This window comes from Podarcis vaucheri (genome assembly GCF_965113315.1).
Source record: "Podarcis vaucheri genome assembly, chromosome: 1".
Classification (NCBI taxonomy): Eukaryota; Metazoa; Chordata; class Lepidosauria; order Squamata; family Lacertidae; genus Podarcis; species Podarcis vaucheri.
Window position 1 is genome coordinate 94,283,317 of NC_138759.1, and position 21,286 is coordinate 94,304,602.

Below are 21,286 nucleotides of genomic sequence, written 5' to 3' on the forward strand. Positions count from 1 at the left end.
AAGGTTAGAGCAAGCACTCCAGATTTTATTGTTCAGCACCACTCCTGCAAATCAATTCAAAAAACCACACCACCAAATTCACACCCAGATCTAATATTTATGCTTTAGAAGCAAACTGCATCAAAGTGTGTGTTTGTGAGAAAGGCAGAAAGATTGATACACTTCATTTGAACTGTGCTCCTAAGGGGCTTTGATGGCACTTCTTAATGTCTGTGAGACTTTTCCCTCTCACTGTGTGCTCCACTCAGGGTAGCTTCGTGCACAAAGTGCATGTAAATAGCATCATTTATTAAGAAGCAGGTGTGTATAGCCTGCAATATGAGGAAGATACAGTGGTGCCCCGCAAGACGAATGCCTCGCAAGACGGAAAACCCGTTAGACGAAAGGGTTTTCCGTTTTTGAGCTGCTTCGCAAGACGATTTCCCCTATGGGCTTGCTTTGCAAGACGAAAACGTTTTGCGAGTGTTCCGATTTCTTTTTGCTTCCCCCCCTTTTTCTAAGCCGCTAAGCCGCTAACAGCCTTTTAGCCGCTAATCCGCTAAGCCTTTAATAGCCGCTAAGCCTTTAATAGCCGCTAAACCGCTAATATCGCTAATCCGCTAATAGGGTTGCTTCGCAAGACGAAAAAACCGCTAGATGAAGAGACTCGCGGAACGGATTAATTTCGTCTTGCGAGGCACCACTGTATATAGAAGATATAAAGAAAAGTGGACCATAAAGAAGGCTGATCGCCGAAGAATTGATGCTTTTGAATTATGGTTCTGAAGGAGACTCTTGAGAGTCCCATGGACTGCCAGAAGATCAAACCTCTCCATTCTGAAGGAAATCAGCCCTGAGTGATCACTGGAAGGACAGATTGTGAAGCTGAGGCTCCAATACTTTGGCCACCTCATGAGAAGAGAAGACTCCCTGGAAAAGACCCTGATGTTGGGAAAGATGGAGGGCACAAGGAGAAGGGGACGACAGAGGACGAGATGGTTGGATAGTGTTCTTAAAGCTACCAGCATTAGTTTGACCAAACTGTGGGAGGCAATGGAAGACAGGAGTGCCTGGAGTGCTCTGATCCATGGGGTCACGAAGAGTCGGACTGAACAACTAAGCAAAAACAACAAATATAGAAAAGTAATACAAAGCAGTGGATAATGTAACCCTGTAGCCACTTAGGAGTAAGACGTCCCCAGCTTGGCAGCATCCTGATGTTTTGGACTACAATTACCATAATTCCTAACCACCAGACATGCTGGCAGGGGCAGGTGGGAATTAAGAGTCCCAAACACCTGCTGGACAGCAGGCTAGGAAAGTTTGGAATAACTCCTACTGTGGGACTTTTGAGAAAGAACCTAAGAGCAATGCTGCATCACACCAAAGGCCCATATGGTCCAGACTAAAGATGGGAAGGCCTGGAGAAAACAAAAACAAAAAAGGGGGGACAGGATATCCATCTTTCTGATTCTTTTCTAGTCCAGCATCCTGTTCTCATATTCATGAACAAGACGCATGTGGGAAGCCCACAAGCAGGGCACAACTCGAGTGCCATGTTTCTCAGCAAACTGGTTTTCAGAAGCAAGGCTCCTCTGATCTTGGAGCCAATGTGATGTAGTGGTTAAGAGCGGTGGATTTGTAATCTGGTGAACTGGGTTCGATTCCCCACTCCTCCACGTGCAGCTGCTGGGTGACCTTGGGCTAGTCACACTTCTCTGAAGTCTCTCAGCCTCACTCACCTCACAGAATGTTTGTTGTGGGGGAGGAAGGGAAAGGATAATGTTAGCTGCTTTGAGACTCCCTAGGGTAGTGATAAAGTGGGATATCAAATCCAAACTCTTCTAGTATACAGTTACCATAGTATCTGTAGTAGCCATCGATGGCCATATCCTCTAGGAATTTGTCTGATCTGCTTTTAAAGCAGTCCCTGCTGGTGACCATTGCTAAATCCTGTGGGAGTGGAATCCATAGTCGGATTGTGTATTGTGTGAAGGGAGACTACTTTTTGTCTTGTCCTGAGTTTCTGGAGCGTGACTGGATTACCAGTTTTGGCATTATGAGAGAAGGGTCAGACACTGCTTCCTATCTACTTTCTACACACCTTTTATAAGACAATACAACTCTGTCATTATCTCCCTTTAACTCATCCTTTCTCAGATATGTGCAGGATCCACCTTCATGTTCTAATGTGTACTATGAACTGTGGACTCCCTGATACCATCCTACAATCAATAGTCCTAGATTGCTCAAGAGGTAAGTGGATTCATAGAATCATAGAATCATAGAGTTGGAAGAGACCACAAGGGCCATCGAGTCCAACCCCCTAGGGGCCAAGCAGTCTGCAAGCTGAGAACATACAAACAAAAACATTCATGTAACCTGGTCTGGCCTATGTAAGTAGCACCACCGCTGTGCTGCTCCTTCCGCCCTTAACTCATCACTAAGGCAGTTGTGTTGTTCGGTGCTGTCTTGTACATGCAGTACTTGTCTGGGAGATTTAAAAGCATAACAGTGGTGGAATTGTGATGCTAAGAATAGCCATTGTCAGAGGTGCCAAGTTAATCTACGGAAGGTGTGTGTGACACATCCCCCTCAACAACTGTGCATATGCACAGGATGTGAACTGAGTACCAGCCGAAATGTGACGCTTCTTTCATTTCCAGCTGACTTGATCGCTAGCTTTAGTTTTAAACGGTATTTGGTGCTGGTCTCTCTTGTTTAGATGCAAATAGCAGCTGGTGGGATTTCTATGTAGTGAGGGATAAATGGGAGATTCCCCCCCCCAAAAAAAACCCATTTAAAAAATAATAATAATTACATTTCTAGCATAATTTTTAGAAGGACAACAACATCTCATGCCCCTTTAAATGTGTTGTGGAACGGGGGGTTATATATGCTTTTATTTTTATTATATATTTTGTGTTTTTTATATTGTAGTTTTGAGCTGTGAACCACCCTGGGATCTACGGGTACAGGGCAGGGCAGTATGCAAATTTAATTAACAATGAGAATAAGAATAAATAAGAATAAGAAGGCCTTTGCTTCTCTTCTTAAATATACAATAGCCCACAAAAGTACGATGGATAATTCTCTGGATAACAAAAGAAACAATTCAGAAAAAAATGTGTAATCAAGTGATTAAAAAATAGCCAATATTATGTGAAGTGTATTGCTGAAGTAATTCATTTTTTAGATGTCAATCAATTGTCTTTCAGGGGTGATTCAGGGTGTGAACAATTAGGAGTAGAGGCAAGCTGGCTCTTTTTACAGTTATTTTCTATGAAAAAAGATCAAAAATTCCATGGAATTGTGATAACAATTCTTGCAAATGCTAAACACGTCAGCACTGAAATCCAATATGAAGTAATCCACATCATGACTAAAATAATTCTAGAAATTATTATGAAGCAAATTAATTAAAGTACTTGAGTAGAATTGCTAGCTTATAAGACTAGGGACAAACAATGTAAAGTGGTACCTTGGTTCCCAAACAGCTTGGCTCCCGAACAAATCGGCTCCTGGATGTCGAAAAAATAAGTGTTCCGGTTTGCGAACGTTTTTTGGAAGCCAAACATCCATTTTGGCTATCGGTATTGTTTCTGGGGCCAATCAGAAGCCGCATCTTGGTTTGTGAACATTTTGGAAGTCAAATGGACTGAGTTCAGGAACCAAGGTACCACTGTATTGTAAATATAGCGATTGCTCTCTGATTACAGTCAACAACCATTTTGTTCTGTTCCCAACCCCTGAGTGCATTGGCATAGTGCACATAATCACACCCTGGCCCCGTTCTACCCTTTTAGCAGCGTGTTTAGGGATGTTTTCAGTTCACTTCCGGGTTCGGCGCCATGCGCATGTGTGCAATCAAGCGTCATTCGGAGGCATATTTAATTGGCCATTGCTTATATCTTGCAAGCATGAAGCCAACAGAAATATGTGTTGCAATTTACGAGCTTTGTTCACAAAGTGCTTAAAATATAACATCTGAAATTTTGTCAACATTGACTGGCTTACAGTCAAATTATGACAAACTAATTGCCCAATCATATGATGGAGATCTGTCATAAAAGGTTTATCAGCCGGTGTTCAAGCTCTAATCTCTAAAGAACTTATGTGAAAAACTTTGTTCCTGAATTGCTTTAATCACCAACTCTACTTGGTACATGCAATTATCAAAATGTACATGCAATTGAGGCTATACCTGAGATGAAGAAATGTTTTGACTTATTTGAACAGCAGTTATGTGTTGTTTTAAGAAGAAACCTGCTGAAGTTGCTTAGTAAAAACTTTTGACGTTGTAGTATGGCTGTAAAAATGAGAGTTAAATAAAAAGTTTGTGATTTTGTCTTTAAAAGACCTGTGGACTAGATAAACTGCCCCCTACTTTTTGTTGTTGTTGTCATTCCCACAACTTTCTAGAAAGGCTACAGGCCAGGATGGAGACAGACAGAAAATTATTTGAAGCGCACACACATAACCTATATGGGTTTCTTTCTGCTGAGTGATTAATTACAGGTAAAACAACCCCACAGAACTTTTGACGCCCTCCTGCCCATTCCATGGCAGTTCACCCACTGGCAAACAACTTTTGAAATGCTTTCCTATTGAGAGCAGTCAGTCAATCAATGTGGGATGCTGGTCTCTGGAGCGGGGGTTTGGGATAGGGAAGAATCCAGAGTCCCACTGCAGATCTTTGCATCACTGCCAAAATAATTTAAAAATAGGCAATCCCCATAGGGTTCGAAACTAAAACAATCCACAGCACAAGAATTATTGCATGACAGGGATGGGAATTCAACTTCTGGAATGCTAAATGAATGCAGGAAGCAATCTGCCATTTGGCCCTCTGCCCTGGTGAACATAAAGATTGTCAGAAGTCTGTTTAGTTCAGCACTGACTGCAACAGTGATAACTTCAACGCACCAAGAAAGCTGTTGTTCCTCATAAAACAGCTAGGAGCCCTTCCACCAACTTAACATACTGTATTTCCAACTCCCCAAACACTCTTCAGACTGCCCATAGATCTGAAAGAGCAGTTCACAACGGACCTGTGTGGTTGGCTCAGTGCAGTGGCAAAATACTTGTCTAAGGTGAAGTTTGGAGTTGCAGCTTCTACTGGGGCACCCCACGCTGCAGCAGTGGGGGTCTATTCAGACCATCTGCCCTCAGCGACTGAATACTCTGGGAGATTTTCCAGTGGATAGATCCTGTCAATGCTCTAGTCTCACAATGGCAGGATGAAGTGGAATATCAACATAATCACTCCTGAGCACCCTCTCCAACACTTTAGAGCCCGTTCAGCACCCTGGCTTTCCAAAGAATACCTTGGAACATTATTCCTATTGAAATTAGCCAAGCAACTGGAGTGCTGAAGTTTCTCCACCTGTTGAGAAGCATTTTTGTTTCATCAAGCATTCTAGAGAATCCTCTTCATAGTTGGTCAATTTGTCCTGCATTTTATGATGTTTTAATGATTTCCACTGTACTTTTTAGTGCACGCTGCTGCAATGTTTTTTAGTATGATTTAGAAGATTTATAATTACCCTTTAATTACCCCTATTGGCTAGTGGACAGCTGGCTGGGCCAGGAAGGTAATTAATGTCTCCATGTGAAAGAGGGTTCCCTGTCTGCTTAAATGAGGCAGTGGTAAAACCACTCCTCAAGAAACCCTCTCTGGATTAAGAAAATCTAAGCAATTACTGGCCAAATGCCAACCTCCCCTTCTTGAGCAAGATTAGTGAGCTGTGTTCATGGACCAGATCCAGGAGCTCATGGAGGAAACTGAACTTCTATCAGGATTTGGGTGCAGTTTGGGCCCAGAAACTGCTTTGGACACTGTATGATGACCTCTGTTGGGAGAAAGGATGGGTGTGTGTGGGTGTGGGTGTGTGTGTTGTTCCTGTTTTTATTGTGCATTTTGTGCATTTATCTTTGTTTTTATATTTTGAACCGCCCTGAAAGCTACAGATGAAGGGTGGTATGCAAATTTATAAATAAACAAACCCATAATATATGTATATCCAGGGCTGCACAGATGCCTGTAGCTCTCAACCATTTCACTGACACAATTATTATTTGGAAAATCTACATAACCTTGACATCAAACTCATTTGCAGGTCTGACATCTTATTGTGAACTCATCTGGTTGTTAGTATAGAGGCCAGGTCATGAAACTGAACTTAATTGTAGAATACTTCAATGATTAGTCATTTTGTAGTTTTCAACCACACACACACACACACACACACTATCATCCCTCTATTTAGTACTGTTCAGCTTGTGCTCAGAATAGCAGCTTTGCTCTACTGTGAGTATAGTCTACTTTTTCCAAAAGAAACACATAGCTGAAGCTGGGGCATATTTTGGAGATGGTACAGTGAAGCTCCTTCTTACAGCAACATCCTGTGTATGTGGTGCTACCTTTAGCAAATATATTGAAAGACAGACTGCTTACTGTAGCTGATGTTCTTCAAATAGTCATCTTGGAGACACACATATTGGGTCTTGAGCCAAACAAATCTTGGAACCTCCTAGAGCTGAAGAGAAAAGAAGAGAGCATTCATCACTCCATTGGGAAGCCCCTGTGCTGTGTCCATGAAACCGCAGGAATTTCACCCCTACCCTTGCTCTTTAACTCCGGAAGGTTTTGAGATGCTGCTCTGCCCAGATACAGAACTCATACAGAACTCACAAGGGCCTGCAGAAAATGAGCTCATATAATTTGATGCTATTATATTGTTAAAAAGCTTAGCAGGCCTCATGCTTGGTCAACACCTCAATGGGAGACTTACAAGCTACTTCTCATAGCAAAAATGGGAAACCATGGTGCAATAAACAAATGGAACAATGCAGGTTGGGGTCTCAAGAGCTTCCCTGGCCCATTCACCCAGCACTACAACGTTTCCAAGATGGACTATGTTGCCATAGGGGAAAGCGCTTGGTACTGGCTTTGCTAAATGCCAGCTGTGACACAGCAGAACCTCTGAAAAGGAAGTGCCAAAGACCTGTGCCACATTCTAGATTCCTAAATTGTTGGGTGAAGCGGATCTTCTTCCTCTACCATCCACCCAGACAGAAGAGCCAAAGTTCCCTGTCCAAATTTAACAAAGGATGTCATTTTCTCTTAGAGCACCACTTCATGGCTATTCAGTGTTGGGTGAAGGTAACACCTGGAATTATAATTCGCAGGTAGTATCGTAAGGGATAAATATTAGCTATAGCTATATAGAAGAAGTATAGCTCCAGCATTTGTTTAGGGAGATGCAGTACATCAAAGAAATATTAGACTTAATTGGCTGGTGATATCTTGTTTTACCCTTGACAAAATTCCTGGCAAGTCTTTAAAACAATTTGGTCTCATTTTTTTACCCCAGGGTTTGATGAGCAGCATGAAGACGGTTTGCTGCTGTTTACAAAGTCCAAGAATGTCTCTAGGGCATACTCACTGGACAAAATTCTCCTCTAAAAGAACACTTGTTCACACATGGGAGTTCTGAAAATCTGTTGTTTCTCAGTCTACAATTAGTCAACAGCCTATAAAGCTGGAAGCTTTAAAGGACATTCTTGATCAAAGAAATACCCAGCACTTCTGCATAACTTTGGAGAACAGGACAAATGCTGCCCAGGATACCCAAAAATCATCATCATGGGCACAAGATATAACTCAATTTCATAACGTATCAAACAAAATCCATCCTTGATTAAACACTACAGAATAATTGTTTACAAAAACAAAAGGATGAACAAATAGATGCTACCACTGTATTAAATCTCTAGTGGTGATCAATTTAAATACTAAATTAGAAGCAGATGGTTCATGCAAATGAGGGCTGGTGTGTGGTGTGTTTGTACTTCAGAATGGAGTTGTCAAACTGTTCATGATAGTGCCTCCTCTAGGTACATACATGTAAATTTATTCAGCTTTGACTCTTTAAAATACATTCTATTGTGAAAAGGAATGAGCCTGATTCAGATATCTTTTAAAATAACTAAAACCACAAGAGTACAATTACAAATGAAGATGCTCATCCGATTTATTTGTACAGTTAACTCACATCTTGTGCACATTTAACCTGTGTGATTGCAGCTTTACACACTTGACAGCCGGTGGACTGGCACTGCACAAATTAAACACACACACAGAGGAAAGCCTAAAAGCTCTTTTCACTGTGAGGAAACCTGGCACAGAAATACTGTATTTTTCCATATATAAGACACTCCCATGTATAAGATGACCCCTGTTTTGTTTTGATTTGTTTTTAATTAAGAAAACAAATCTCTAAATAAGAAGTGAAAGTCCAGACAATCAGCGGTGGCGGAAAGTTGTTGAGCTTTTTGGGGGGGATCGCTTTCAATGATGCCAAAGCAAAGGCAGCAGCTGGGGCACCACACTTCCCAGAGTCTGATAAGGAAGCAGACAGCTTAAAAGTTCTCTGGCTTGTGTGGGGGTCAAGACCCACCCTGTGCACCAGCTTTGGAAAGGTAGGGGTGCTTGCGTGGGAGCAGGGCTGTTTTGACTATACACAATTTCAGCTTTATATGTCATCCCTTGACCATAACCCTCACGCAAGTTGCGAGTCAACTGTACTCAGGGTTCCTACTCTAAATCTCATTTGGAGCAGGCCTGGCAGGCAATACCAAAGTGTTCGATCCAACACACTTAATAATCAGTGTCGTGGGCTTCCACAAGCACCTATCGCTTCAGCTCCACATAAATGATATCTTGCATAAACTACATTAACTGCATTTCAAATGCCTAAGAAGTCTGCTAGAGGGCTAAACAACATGGCTGGTGGGCTTCCATGAGAATGGTGGGTGATAAGTTGTGTAAGCCTGCCTAATCTGAACAAGATGTTAACTCAAAACCATTCCCAAAACAGCCTCTCTTTAATCAATGTGGTGACAGGAGATTTTAATCTTCGAGAATTCTAGGTAAGATAAGCTGCTCTAGGAAACACAATGACACTGTAGAGTTCCTATTCCCCAAAACACACTTTGCTTGCAACTATTAACTATACTTTTTGACATGGACCACTTGATTGTGAATATAGCTGGATAGGGAGAGAAATCTCTAAAAGGTCATGAAGTTTATTTGTTCCTCTTTCCCGTTCATTTTCCCATTAACATCTAGGGTCTTAAAGGCCCTGTAATTTGCAGCTCCTTCTCAGAAGATCAAAGGTGGTTATAAATCATACTTTCATTATAAAATGTATGTTTTTAAGAGTAAACTTCCTTTTCAGTGACATATAACCCCTGAAAGATATTTAGAAGTGAACTGTTCACTGGGGAGAGTGAGAGATAGAGAAGTGGGATAGAGAAGAGAAGTCCTTAAAAAGCATTTTAGGATCGAATTACTCATGCGAATAGCTGCGAGATTGCCATTCCTTATTATTCCATTGTTATTTCTTGAATACTGTTTTATATTTGTATCTACCGATCTTTAATGTTGATTACATTATATAAAACAATTAACAACTATTTATATTAAGGCAGTTGCATTATAATATACAAGCACCTTCCCATTTGTTTGCGGTCAGCATGCGTGTGACCACTGACATGCATGCCATTTTTGGTGCCGAAAGGGGGTGGGGTGGGGGTGGAAGGGACTGGCATGCATCTTGCTGATGTGCGCTGTGGCTGGGAATGCAACCCCCGCATAAGCGTGGATTCTCCCCTAATCAACTTCTAGATCTGATAAAATTGTATTCAGACTAAGCACTGATTCTTACAAGATTTTGTACAGACACCCAGCTACCTGAAACATTACCATGCTACTCAGTACATAAGAAACTTTTATTTACATCAAGTAGACCAGTACTGCTTACTGTGACAATGAAAAAGTCAAATATAGGTCTACCTGAAAAGTAGAAACTTTAAAATATGCATTTTCTCACATACAGGAGGAAGCATATTTTTGTCTTTAGATATCCTACTTCCGCTGACCTGCAAAATTCAAAACACTTGGTTTCAAGATTTCAAAATTCAGTACTGTCCCAAGGAAAGCAGGCCATTCCAAATAAGCACAAGTGGCACATAAATTCAAAAATCAGGTACATATTCAGTACAAACTAGGAATATGCACATAATGATATAAAAACATGTATTAAAAAGGCACAGTTGGACAGTCTGAAAATGATGTGCTTTTATTGTTCATAATGATACAACTGACAGCAAAAGCTCTTCACATGAGACAGCTTTGAGTAAAATCCAATTAAAAATCCACCTTGGGGAATAGATGTAGCTACTAAACTGGGTCTGAATAATTCTTCTCGTTTAATTTTCTAATTTAATGTTGTTTGTGTATACGTTTTTTATTTTTGTTGCAACATATTCAATGTGAGTTGTTTTGCAAAAGGAACACAATTCAATTATTACTTAAGAATTTCACATGTGAAACCTTAACAACCAATCAGGACTTAATTATAAGGTCAGATCTATCAGTCAACTAATGAAGACTTCCCAACCCCAGTGCCCTCCAGATGTTTTACACTACAGCACCCATCAGCCTCAACCAAGTTAAAGTTGTAGTACCAAACAGCTGGAGGGTACAAGATTTTTGTTGTTGGGGAAAGCTAAATTGATGCTTTCTGTCAAAGTATAGCTCCCCAATGCTGCCATAACATTGAAACTCTTTTTTCAGGCAAACTCACTAGAACAATATAAACAGAATCAGTTTTATCAAAGTTTTTCTCAATCTCCTACTAGCTCTATTCACACCAAACAGTGCAAGTAGTCTGAAGTGCATGAAAATAATATTATGAATGGCTATTGGCCAAGATGGAGAAGATATGAATCCTCACATTTGATGTACTGCTTCAGCCAAGATTCTGGGAAGGTCAAAATGAACAAATATTCCCAGTGAGTAATCTTGTAAACCCTGCATAAAAACACATTCACAGTACGAAGCATTCATGGGAACAGTATACTAGATGTTCTGATCTTGAAAGCCTCTTTTTAAAAAATGAACCGGGTTTGGGGAGATTAACCCTAAATGTAAATAGAAACATTGGTAAAATGTCAAATCCCAGCCAATCTATGCCTCTTTCACTGTCCAGCTGAGACAGCTGCAGGCTCTGAAAATAAATGGGTACTTTTCCAGTGGGAAAACACACTGTCCCAGCATCCTGGAGGCTGGCAGGAAAAATCAGCTTAGCCAAAGACCGAATGATCTTATTCAACAACTATGATTCCCACGGAAATAGAACAAGGTCCCTGATAATGTCAAAATAACAACAAAAATGGAAACTGAAAATATGACAGTGGTCAAACGACACAATACATAAGGTTTCACTTACCACATTACAAAGAAATCTGCTCAGTGAATGTGTATAGCAAGATATTATACTTCATTGCTCATTTAGCAACAGCAGAGTAAACGAAAAGCAGTAGTGCAGGGCTGTCAGCCAACACTATCCCTTTTGAAGTTTGCTCAGCAATCAGACATCAGGATTTGTTATTATGAGTTTACCATTAGGAAGAAAACCATATACTAATTCTGGGAACTGTACACGTATAGTTCTTGACATGTACTATACCGAATTCCACAGGGAGGCAACTTAAATTATCCTACCATAATATGGGAAGAATGCAGCACTTTTAGATCCCACTAATTTAAAGATGAGTATCTTAAATAACAGAGGGCCGTGCTTAAACTTCCTAAGGCACTTAATGGGGCTTGGGAGTGTTTATGTTCTATCTCAACCAGCAGTCCCACCCAGGGGACAAGATTGAAACCCAAAAAGGCAGAGTTATGTATCAGGTCACGTACCAGTTCCAGATCCAGGAATATTACATACCCAGCAGTGCATGAGTCCACACCCACTACTGCTGGTGTAAAATAATCTGTGATGTGGGCAGTAAATATATGCGGAGGTATGCACAGATGCTGCATAAACCTCCTACTCCTATGTTTATATATAAGGATCATGGCAATAGATATAACATGTCACATCACAGGAACAGTGGTGTGATATCTGGGTACCCACTCCATCATGTATATAGAACAATCAGTTTCACTAATGCATAAACCAGCCTATAGAAAAGTCAGTATCCAGGCAAGATGAAGCCTTTCCCCCATAGGAACTGAAATCCAACCCATTTAAGACTTCCAAGTATCTGTTTAAAGCAAGCTTGTATTCCAGTCATGTTTTTCCCTTTGAGAAGATGATGGCATCTGACTCCAAAGCACTAAAGCAGACAAAATCTAGCATGAAGATGCTGCAAGATTTGACATTTTTCATGTAGCAGCAAGTCAATATGACACTTGCAAGCATAGTGTAACTAAGTAAAGCTTTGAGCCCACTGATAATAGGCAATGGGTGGCAATTACATTCAAAGATTCAAAAGGAAGGAAATGAGAAGTACAGAGGCAGTGAATAGTACAGCCTTGATTTTGGTCATTGAATTCCATAGTAGACTCCGCATAACCTTCATATAACCTCCAATGACTCATAAATGAAGCTTGAAAGTCTAGCCCTACCATACCCAAACTCACTCAAAATCCCTTGTTTCCGCAAATAGACTAAAAGGAAAAAGAAAAGAAAGTGACATTTGTGTCTTCACTTACCCACAGCCTTCAATCTAAGAGCATTCAAACATGTTGGTCTACCTTCTCAGCATTCTTGACAATAGATCAAGATTCAGAAAAGACACAGTGGTCTCTCGTGTGCAATTACTGGCCCTCTTACAGTCTCACCTTATCCAACTTTCTGTTACAGTCCATGACTCTCAAGGCAAGTTATTTTCCCCAATAACTTTTCAACACCAGTCACTTGGAACTCATTGAGGGAGACTGTTGTAAGCTCACAATCAGGTTACTATAGTCTTTTAGACAAGCATGCATGCCCACAAATGAATTATTATGGTTCTTAATATATAAATAAGCTGATGTGATAAGCAATTAATGCTCTTGGGCTAAATACAGGGACAATGGATAAAATCATCATGGGTACAGAAAGCCATAAAAAATGTTGCTCAAAATTCTCATCCAACCAAATGTATAGTTCATTCATTTTAATATTATGTATTCCATAAGTTTTTGCTGTGCATTTAGGACTTTGTGGTCCTTGTTACTCTTCCTGGCTTAAATAAAATTGATAAAGCTCTCTGCAGCACTAGAAACATAACAATGCAAAACATCCAACTAAGGGTGGAAGAGCATTTTGTTTGATTCACATTTTTGAGTGAAGTGACCTAATTTGCAGCTCCTGGACTATTACATCCATCTGAATATAATCAGCCTTTGAATTTCCAAGAATTTAGTAATACAGTTCTTGGCTCATAAAACATACCAAATTGTTTTAAAATTTGCATATTTGAGAGTAACATACATTGATACATGCATTCATGGGAACAAAATTCTTATTTTATTGTGATAAAACTTGATGGGTTTTTTTAAAAAGGGATATTAAAGTGAAAACAGGACAGAGAAAACTTATGAATGAGTACATGAGAAAGTGGCACAGTCCAGAAACAGACTGATTTGTCTATCTATGGATACAGGGGGTTAAGACAATGGGCTGGTTCAGTCAACCATATATTGGAGCAATAAGTGAGATGTGAATAACCTTTCCCCCAAGCATACAACCATTATGTCCCTCTCTTCATGAAAGCCTCAACCAAAGCTGGTAGCCACTAATTAACCATTGTTTCAAATTTATTCCAAACTGGGGGGGGGGGGGGGGAGAAAGATTACTGACTTTGGAACATGCCAGGATATTAAAGCAACTTCAAGCTATGTTTTACTATCCTGGCTTGTTTCTAAGCTGTTACCATGCTCCCTTGTTTCGCTCATGATGTTTGCTCACAATTGAGTTGTATGTGCAAGCATGTAATTCAGCTTATCAAGCAGAGATATGATTGCCCAAACACAACTTAATGCTTGGCAACATACAAACTCCTATTGTAGCGACACAGATCACAAGGAAAGAAATGTAGGGAAATGAACCCCTTAAAACCTTTTCCAAACTAACATTTGTAAAGGCTTAGCAAAAAAAGAAAAAATAGGGACACCTCATGTTTCCTAAAGTAGTTGAACCCTATGAATTTATCAGCAGGGGTTTACTCAAGCCTTCCACTAGAGAGTAATCTGGAACTCAAGAATGCTTTGCAACACTCACTTTTAGTGACCTTGCCAAGTCACTTCTGGACTCAAGAGTTCCCACTTGTGAAGCAAAAACAATGACGCCTACTCATTTCCCTAGTGAAGTTGCAAGGATTTTTATACTTGCAAAATCTTCGAAGGTGAAAAGAAATGTCGCTGGTTTTTCTTCTTTTAGCACAGATATTCAGGTATGAGGGGGTGAGAAGAGACACTATAGCACTTAACGGGTGGACCAAGTTAAGACTTCTTATTTAACTGCAATAGTTTTGAGAAATCTTTTTGTAAAAATGTACATACTACATATACTCGAATATAAGCTGACTTTTTCAGCATATTTTTTATGATGAAAAAGCCTGCCTTGGCTTATACTCGAGCGAGGCCTCTCGCAAAGGCAGGTACATAAGCCGTGGCTGGGAGAAGCGCGGCAGAGGTGGCGGCGGAGGGACGAGCGGCTTCTCCTTCCTCCTCCGCCGCCTTTTTCGCTGTCGGGGGCAGCGGAGGGGGAAGCAGCAGCCCTCCTCCTCCACCTCTGCCACTGTCAGCGGAGGAGGAGGAGCGAGCAGCCCGAAAGGAGCCCTTTCGGGCTGCTTGTTCTTCCTCTTCCGCTGCCACCACCACCAGGTTTGTGGTGTGGTGAACCACACTCTAGTCAATAAGTTTTCCCAGTTTTTTGTCCTAAAATTAGGTGCCTCGGCTTATATTTGGGTTGGCTTATACTCGAGTATATATGGTAATATGATGGTTATGAGAAATCATCTTACATCATTCTATGGAGAGATCCCCCCCCCCGCGCCATTAAAATTGGCTATTTTACTGTTTCAGAATGATGGGGTATATTGAGAGCCACAGTTTCCTCCAAGCCTTTAATTTATTAGGAGGTGATGGAACCAGGCCTGGAAAAGGAATAAACAAGCAGAGATATGACAAAACGAAGGTGGTGGAAGACATGACTTTAAAGGCACAGAATATAAATGAAATGCAAAGTGTATGTCTCTTGAGGGGAAGAGGAGGTGTACACATTCCTCCAACTAAAACTCACAGAAGAGGGGAAAATGATCAATTTTTCATATATCAGTATGTGCAGAGACTCCTCAGGGGAGAGGCTTGGAAAAAATGAAGTCAAAACCGGTAGACGTTATGAAGAAGTTGGAAAGAAGAGCTGTGATAAAAGAGCAAATGAAATGGAGATTACTAGATGTTCAGAGAAGTATTTGGTGGGGACAGGTCAGCTCACAGGCTATTTTAATAAGATGACAACTGACTCCTGAGCCAGAGCAAAGGCTGCCATCCTAAGTAGAGCTTTGGACGTTATCACATGCTGTTTACCAACCAACAGATACAAAACGGTGATGCGTAAGTGTTCGTGATCATAGTGGAATAATTCATTTTGTTTTGGGGTCAGACTCACTTCCAGCCTTCTTTTTCTACAGCAAACCACAAAGCACAAGGCAGATTGTTCATCCCTGTCCGCTGGTCATGCTGGTTGGGGCTGATGGGATCTGGAGTCTAACAACATATGGAGGGCAGCAGGTTGGGGGAGTCTACTTTAATTATTTAGATGAATCTGGTTGTTGCACACTCATTTTATGGACAGTGCATTATGGTTAACCAAAAAGATCTCTTTACCCTGGCCTCTGGCATATGAGATAGATAAATAGATAGATAGATAGATAGATAGATAGATAGATAGATAGATAGATATTTAGGACCCACCATATTCTTTTAATTCCGTTTCTTTTACCTGTTATTAATATTGTATTTTTAAATTGCTGTAACCCATCCTGATATCCTGGAGTGAAAGGCAGTTAAGAAATTGAATCCACAATAATGATGACAATGATAATCACACTACTGGCTAGGGGAGAGAAAACAGGACAGTTTATGTGTGTGCCTATTTTGCTATGTGCAAACGTACAGCCAATTAAAGCTTCCCGATGCTTATACCTACAGTAAAACAAGTATGATAGCTATGCACACACATTAATTTCCTATATTGGCATATACCTGTTTAGGAAAATATAATGCAAGAAGTGATTATGCTGTGAATTGAAACTGAAAGATCAGTCAGGCCCTTCTGCAACAGTGGCCATTAATTTCCAAGGTTAAAAACAAGCTTAGCAGTGGTGGTTCTTCATTAGTGGAATTTGCTCCACAGGAGAGAATCCAACTCAATTTTGAGTGACCCCTTTTAAAGGGGGTCATGGGAAACACTTTGGTCCCCCCCCCCACTCCATACCAGGCATTTGATCTGTAGGATGCTGGAAGTCAAAATCGAAAAACTACTCCATTTTATAGTACTTTTGTGTTACTGATTTTAAGATTGAGTTTTTAATGCCCAGTTGGTATTACTGTATTTCATATTCCCCGTAAGCTGCTTTGAGAACATTTCTTGAAAAGCAGGATGCATATTTAATAATAAGATGTCCTAAGGGAACTGACAACATTGCTGGGTTCAGTGTTTTCCCAAATGCACTACACACCAGGGGCATGAACACAGAGAGACAAACTCGGTTTTTTTCACTTACTGAATTAGCTACACACACACACACACACACACACACACACACTTCCACACACACAGAGATGTGTCAAAGGTACTCAGTACATTAAATTATCCAGGATCCAGCAAGGCAGGGTAGATAGGGCAATAAAAAACAATCAAGTAGGTAGAAACTCAGAAGGCAGGCAAAGCAAGCAGGTGAATTGGGAGTGTGTCTGACAGGCACAAAAGAACAATTGCTTCCCTAATCTCAGAGCAGCAGAAGCTCCTTGGATTTGACAAAGGCCATCAGCAAAGGATCCTCAACTAGCTTCATTGCCAAAGGAGAAGAGAACAGGTCCTCTTCCAGAAGACTAACTGGTAAAAATATATACAGCAGAGGGAAAGAATAGAAAAGGAGAAATGAAGTACCGTAAGACTCTGCATTAGGAGCATTGCTCTGTAACAATCTGGAATTTGCAGGTATCAGGATATAGTCTGGAGGCACATGAGGTCAACACCTTGCTGAAGCTAAGGAGGTCGGTTGAGTGTTCAGACCACATGTACCATTCCTTGAGTTCCATGATGGATTTATTTAAAGACATTTGTATGCCACCTTTTGTTTTTTACAACCCTCCCAGGGGAACTAATAACAAATAGCTTGAAAACCCAACAGAGCAACAAAGCTAATAACTTCTATGAACCATATAATAATAAGAATATAATAATAATAATTTTTTATTTATATCCCGCCCATCTGGCTGGATTTCCCCAGCCACTCTGGGAGGCTTCCAACCAAATATTAAAAACAATACAGCATCAAACATTAAAAACTTCCCTAAACAGGGCCGCCTTCAGTTGTCTTTTAAAAGTAAAATAGTTGCTTATTGCCTTGACATTTGCTGGGAGGGTGTTCCACAGGGCAGGCGTCACTACCGAGAAGGCCCTCTGCCTGGTTCCCTGTAACCTCACTTCTCGCAGCGAGGGAACTGCCAGAAGGCCCTCAGCGCTGGACCTCAGTGTCCGGGCTGGATGATGGGGCTGGAGGTGCTCCTTCAGGTATACAGGAATACAGGTATACATGTTGATTAGAACAGTTTAAGCAACATATTGTCATGTTGGACAAACAGAAAAAGACTTCACCTGAAGCTGAAAAGGCATCAAATTCAGCGCCAGTCAGGCATCTGTGGGGGAAAGCCTTCTACATGCAGGGAGCCATGACTGAAGATGCCCTGTCTCCAGTCACCACCTACCCCAGAGCAACGCAAAGAAAAGGCACAACATTTGGACAGTCTCATGTACGATTGAGGGCTTTAAATGGTAAGCATCAGCATAACTGTTTTAGAACTAGTGAGATACAGTCCTTTCAGATGACCTCAACAAGTATCCTAGCAGTGGCACTTTGCATTTACAGTGGTACCTCGGGTTAAGAACTTAATTCATTCTGGAGGTCCATTCTTAACCTGAAACTGTTCTTAACCTGAGGTACCACTTTAGCTAATGGGGCCTTCCGCTGCCGCTGCACCGCTGCCATGCAATTTCTGTTCTCATCCTGAAGCAAAGTTCTTAACCCAAGGTACTATTTCTGGGTTAGCGGAGTCTGTAACCTGAAGCATCTGTAACCCGAGGTACCACTGTACTCAAGTTTCAGAGAAGTCTTCAGGGTCAGCCCAAAGGAACAACCCATTTCAATAATCTGATCTGGAGGCTCCCAGAGCACCTATAACTACAGGTTACAGTTATAGAGGGAGTTGCAGCCAGTGAAACAACCTAAGCCAACGAAAGTCACTGCATGGCATAGTTGCCAACTGGTTCCCCAGTGACAAAGCTGGATCCATGGCATCCACAGAGACTGAACCTGAAACACTTCCATCATGTGAAAAATTAGCTTTAGTTTACTAGCCTTAAACAATCTATTCCTATTCTCAGACACTGATTCAGAACCCAATTTAGAATCCAGTGTAAAAGAGTAACAGAGCCAAGGGTGTCACTGGCCTACTGATACCACCTCTCCAAATCCCTTCTTTTCAGCAATTTTATGGAGCTTTCCATAACATTATCATGGAGATGTGTGAAATTTAAAAAATGATTTCGGCATAACTTGTGGAAAATGTCATAAGGTTGACCTTGGCGAAGGGGGGAAAAAGATATTCCTAAACCAAATGAGAATACATACGGTAACTGGTTAATTACCTTGAAAGAATGAGCTAATTTGCTTTTTCTCCATATTCCCAGAATGACAAAAAGCCAGAATAAAAGATATGTCCCTTGATAAAAATTGAAATATTACTCCATGTCCAACCATGGTTTGATTCTGCTATACATAATCAAATTCAGAAACAGCCTCAGGCCAAGAAATGCCTGTACCTCAGACTGAACTGAGTGCTCTGCTGATAAACATCAGCTTGGAAATAGTAAGCAATTGTTTCCTCTCAAGCAGTTCTGGTGACCTGAAAGTGCTTGAATTTTAGAAGTTACCTTGCTGAATCTCTACAGATTTATTCATCCCATAACCCTCACCATCAAGGCCTAATTTACACAAATAAGCAGACAAACAAGAGCCACTTGCAATCCACACAGACAACCTATTCACTGACAGTTTTCACAGCATTACGGAAAACCAAAGGGAATGATTTCCAAAAGGGACAATAAACCTGGTGGATCTTCATAACCACAAACAACCTGGCATACAGGGAAGCTCCCCCCCCCCCATTTCCAAGTGCACCGTGTTAAAGTCTAAACAAACTCTCAGACCTATGCCTGTTTACCTTGAATTCAATAGGGCTTACTGCCAAGTATGGAGGGCTCCACAAATTCCATGGCAAACATTCCTTCCTTCTCCGGAGAGTATGATGAGGATTAGCACTTCTCCACATCTTGGAGAGGACAGAGATTCAGTCACTCACCCATAGCATGGACAACGCTCCCCACCCCCTTCTTGAGTTTCAGGTCAGAGAAGGGTCATCAGAGATCTTGAATCGGGGTAGCCAGGATGCCCTCCAGATAATTATGGACTACACCTCCCTTCATCCTTGACTATTGGCTATGCTGGCTGGGGCTGGTGGGTGTTGTAGCTGGGGACCGTCACTTTGGCCACCTTGTCTTGCGTTGTACTTTTGAGTCACTCACAATGCTTCTTAAGTATAAAGGTAAAGGGACCCCTGACCATTAGGTCCAGTCATGGCCGACTCTGGGGTTGCGGCGTTCATCTCGCTTTATTGGCCGAGGGAGCCGGCGTACAGCTTCCAGGTTATGAGGCCAGCATGACTAACCTGCTTCTGGCGAACCAGAACAGCGCACGGAAACGCCGTTTGCCTTACCTTTCCTTACCTATTTATCTACTTGCATTTTGACTTGCTTTCGAACTGCTAGGTTGGCAGGAGCAGGGACCGAGTAATGAGAGCTCACCCCGTCGCAGGGATTCGAACCGCCGACCTTCTGATCAGCAAGTCCTAGGCTCTGTGGTTTAACCCACAGCGCCACCCTTTCCGAAGTATAAGACAACAGAAATTGTGTGTGTGCATTACTCACAGGCAGGACAGTGCCACATTCACTCAGAAGAAGTGCCACACTTTTAGCCCTGGCCCAGTCACATGACTCACACCAGAATTTATCTGAGAACTCAGTCACAGCAGATGCACTTTTTTAAAAAAAATAAATGTTATTTTATTGATTTGCAAAACAAATAGAAGTGAACATGAGATAAAGCTAAATATGACAGACTGGACCATTGCTTTGGCCAAGCAAGAGAGGGGAAAGGATGGAGCTGACCACTTTGTAAGTTTTATAGGTCAAAGGAGGAGTTGGGAAACCACAACGGAGCAAGACTGAATGTCCCTGAAATAGCCAATCAGGGGAAAGAGAAAGGCACCCAAAGAAATAAAGTAATAAATGTCAAGTATTTCAAAATAAATTGGTATTTAATCAGAACAAGTGTCTTAAGATTTTGTTTGTCCATGGGCATAACAAAAGTCTACCATATAGATGCAAAGTGCTCTGGTTCAGTATCCCTCCTCAGTACTTTCAGATGGTTGAACAGGAGAGGCGGGCACTTTCAGCACACACAACAGTGTGTGTGTACATATGTCTATCTCCAATTCCCTTGGCAAGAAACTTGAGGCCTATAGTCTCTTATGATTTCTTCTGCACCAAAAGATCCAGCCACTCTCATTTTGAGGGTCAGAAAGTGAAACAGCGAGTGCTTTACACTCCAAATAACCCTCAGACAAATCATTTCCTTATTCTACCTGGCAGCCTCCTGCAGACCTATTGCCAGAGGGCTCACTGGAATCTTATTAGGGGCTTTTGCACATTGCATAAACAGACCTGCACACCCCTCTGCCCTAAAAGCCTTGCAACTTAACACGCAGAGCTGTTCCACCTAGACTAGGCCCCCTTCAGAGCCCATCAGAAGGATATACAAATATTCAGTCAGTCATAAAAGGGGCCCTGAGGAGGAAACTCATCAGGGAGCTGCAAAACATTTAACAGCTGGTTAGTACAGCCTGGTTCAGTATCAGAAAATGTATATTTCTGCTCATGTTAATGGACCTTGTACAATAAACATTTCACTGACCAGGCAAAAAACTCACCTAGCCAAGCCTTTAACTTGAATTCTGCATAGATTCAGCCTACCCTGGACATGCACTGGCCTTCACCACCAATTTCTCTGTCAACTATATGGCCTCATATCTGCAGCTAACCATTGCAAATGTGAACTGTGA

At 41.4% G+C, this 21,286-nt stretch overlaps 1 protein-coding gene across 9 annotated transcripts in view; it reads right to left on the reverse strand.

Annotated features, from left to right (window-relative positions):
- Positions 1 to 21,286, reverse strand: part of SEMA5B (semaphorin 5B) — a 365,129-nt gene that overhangs the window by 280,673 nt on the left and 63,170 nt on the right. For 8 of the 9 annotated variants that reach the window (XM_082235162.1, XM_082235160.1, XM_082235159.1 and 5 more), the window contains exon 2: positions 6,437 to 6,518. The exons of the other annotated variant lie outside the window; for it this stretch is intronic. The gene's annotated coding sequence lies outside the window, so the exon portion shown is untranslated. The remainder of the gene's footprint in view (positions 1 to 6,436; positions 6,519 to 21,286) is intronic. 9 annotated transcript variants of the gene reach the window in all.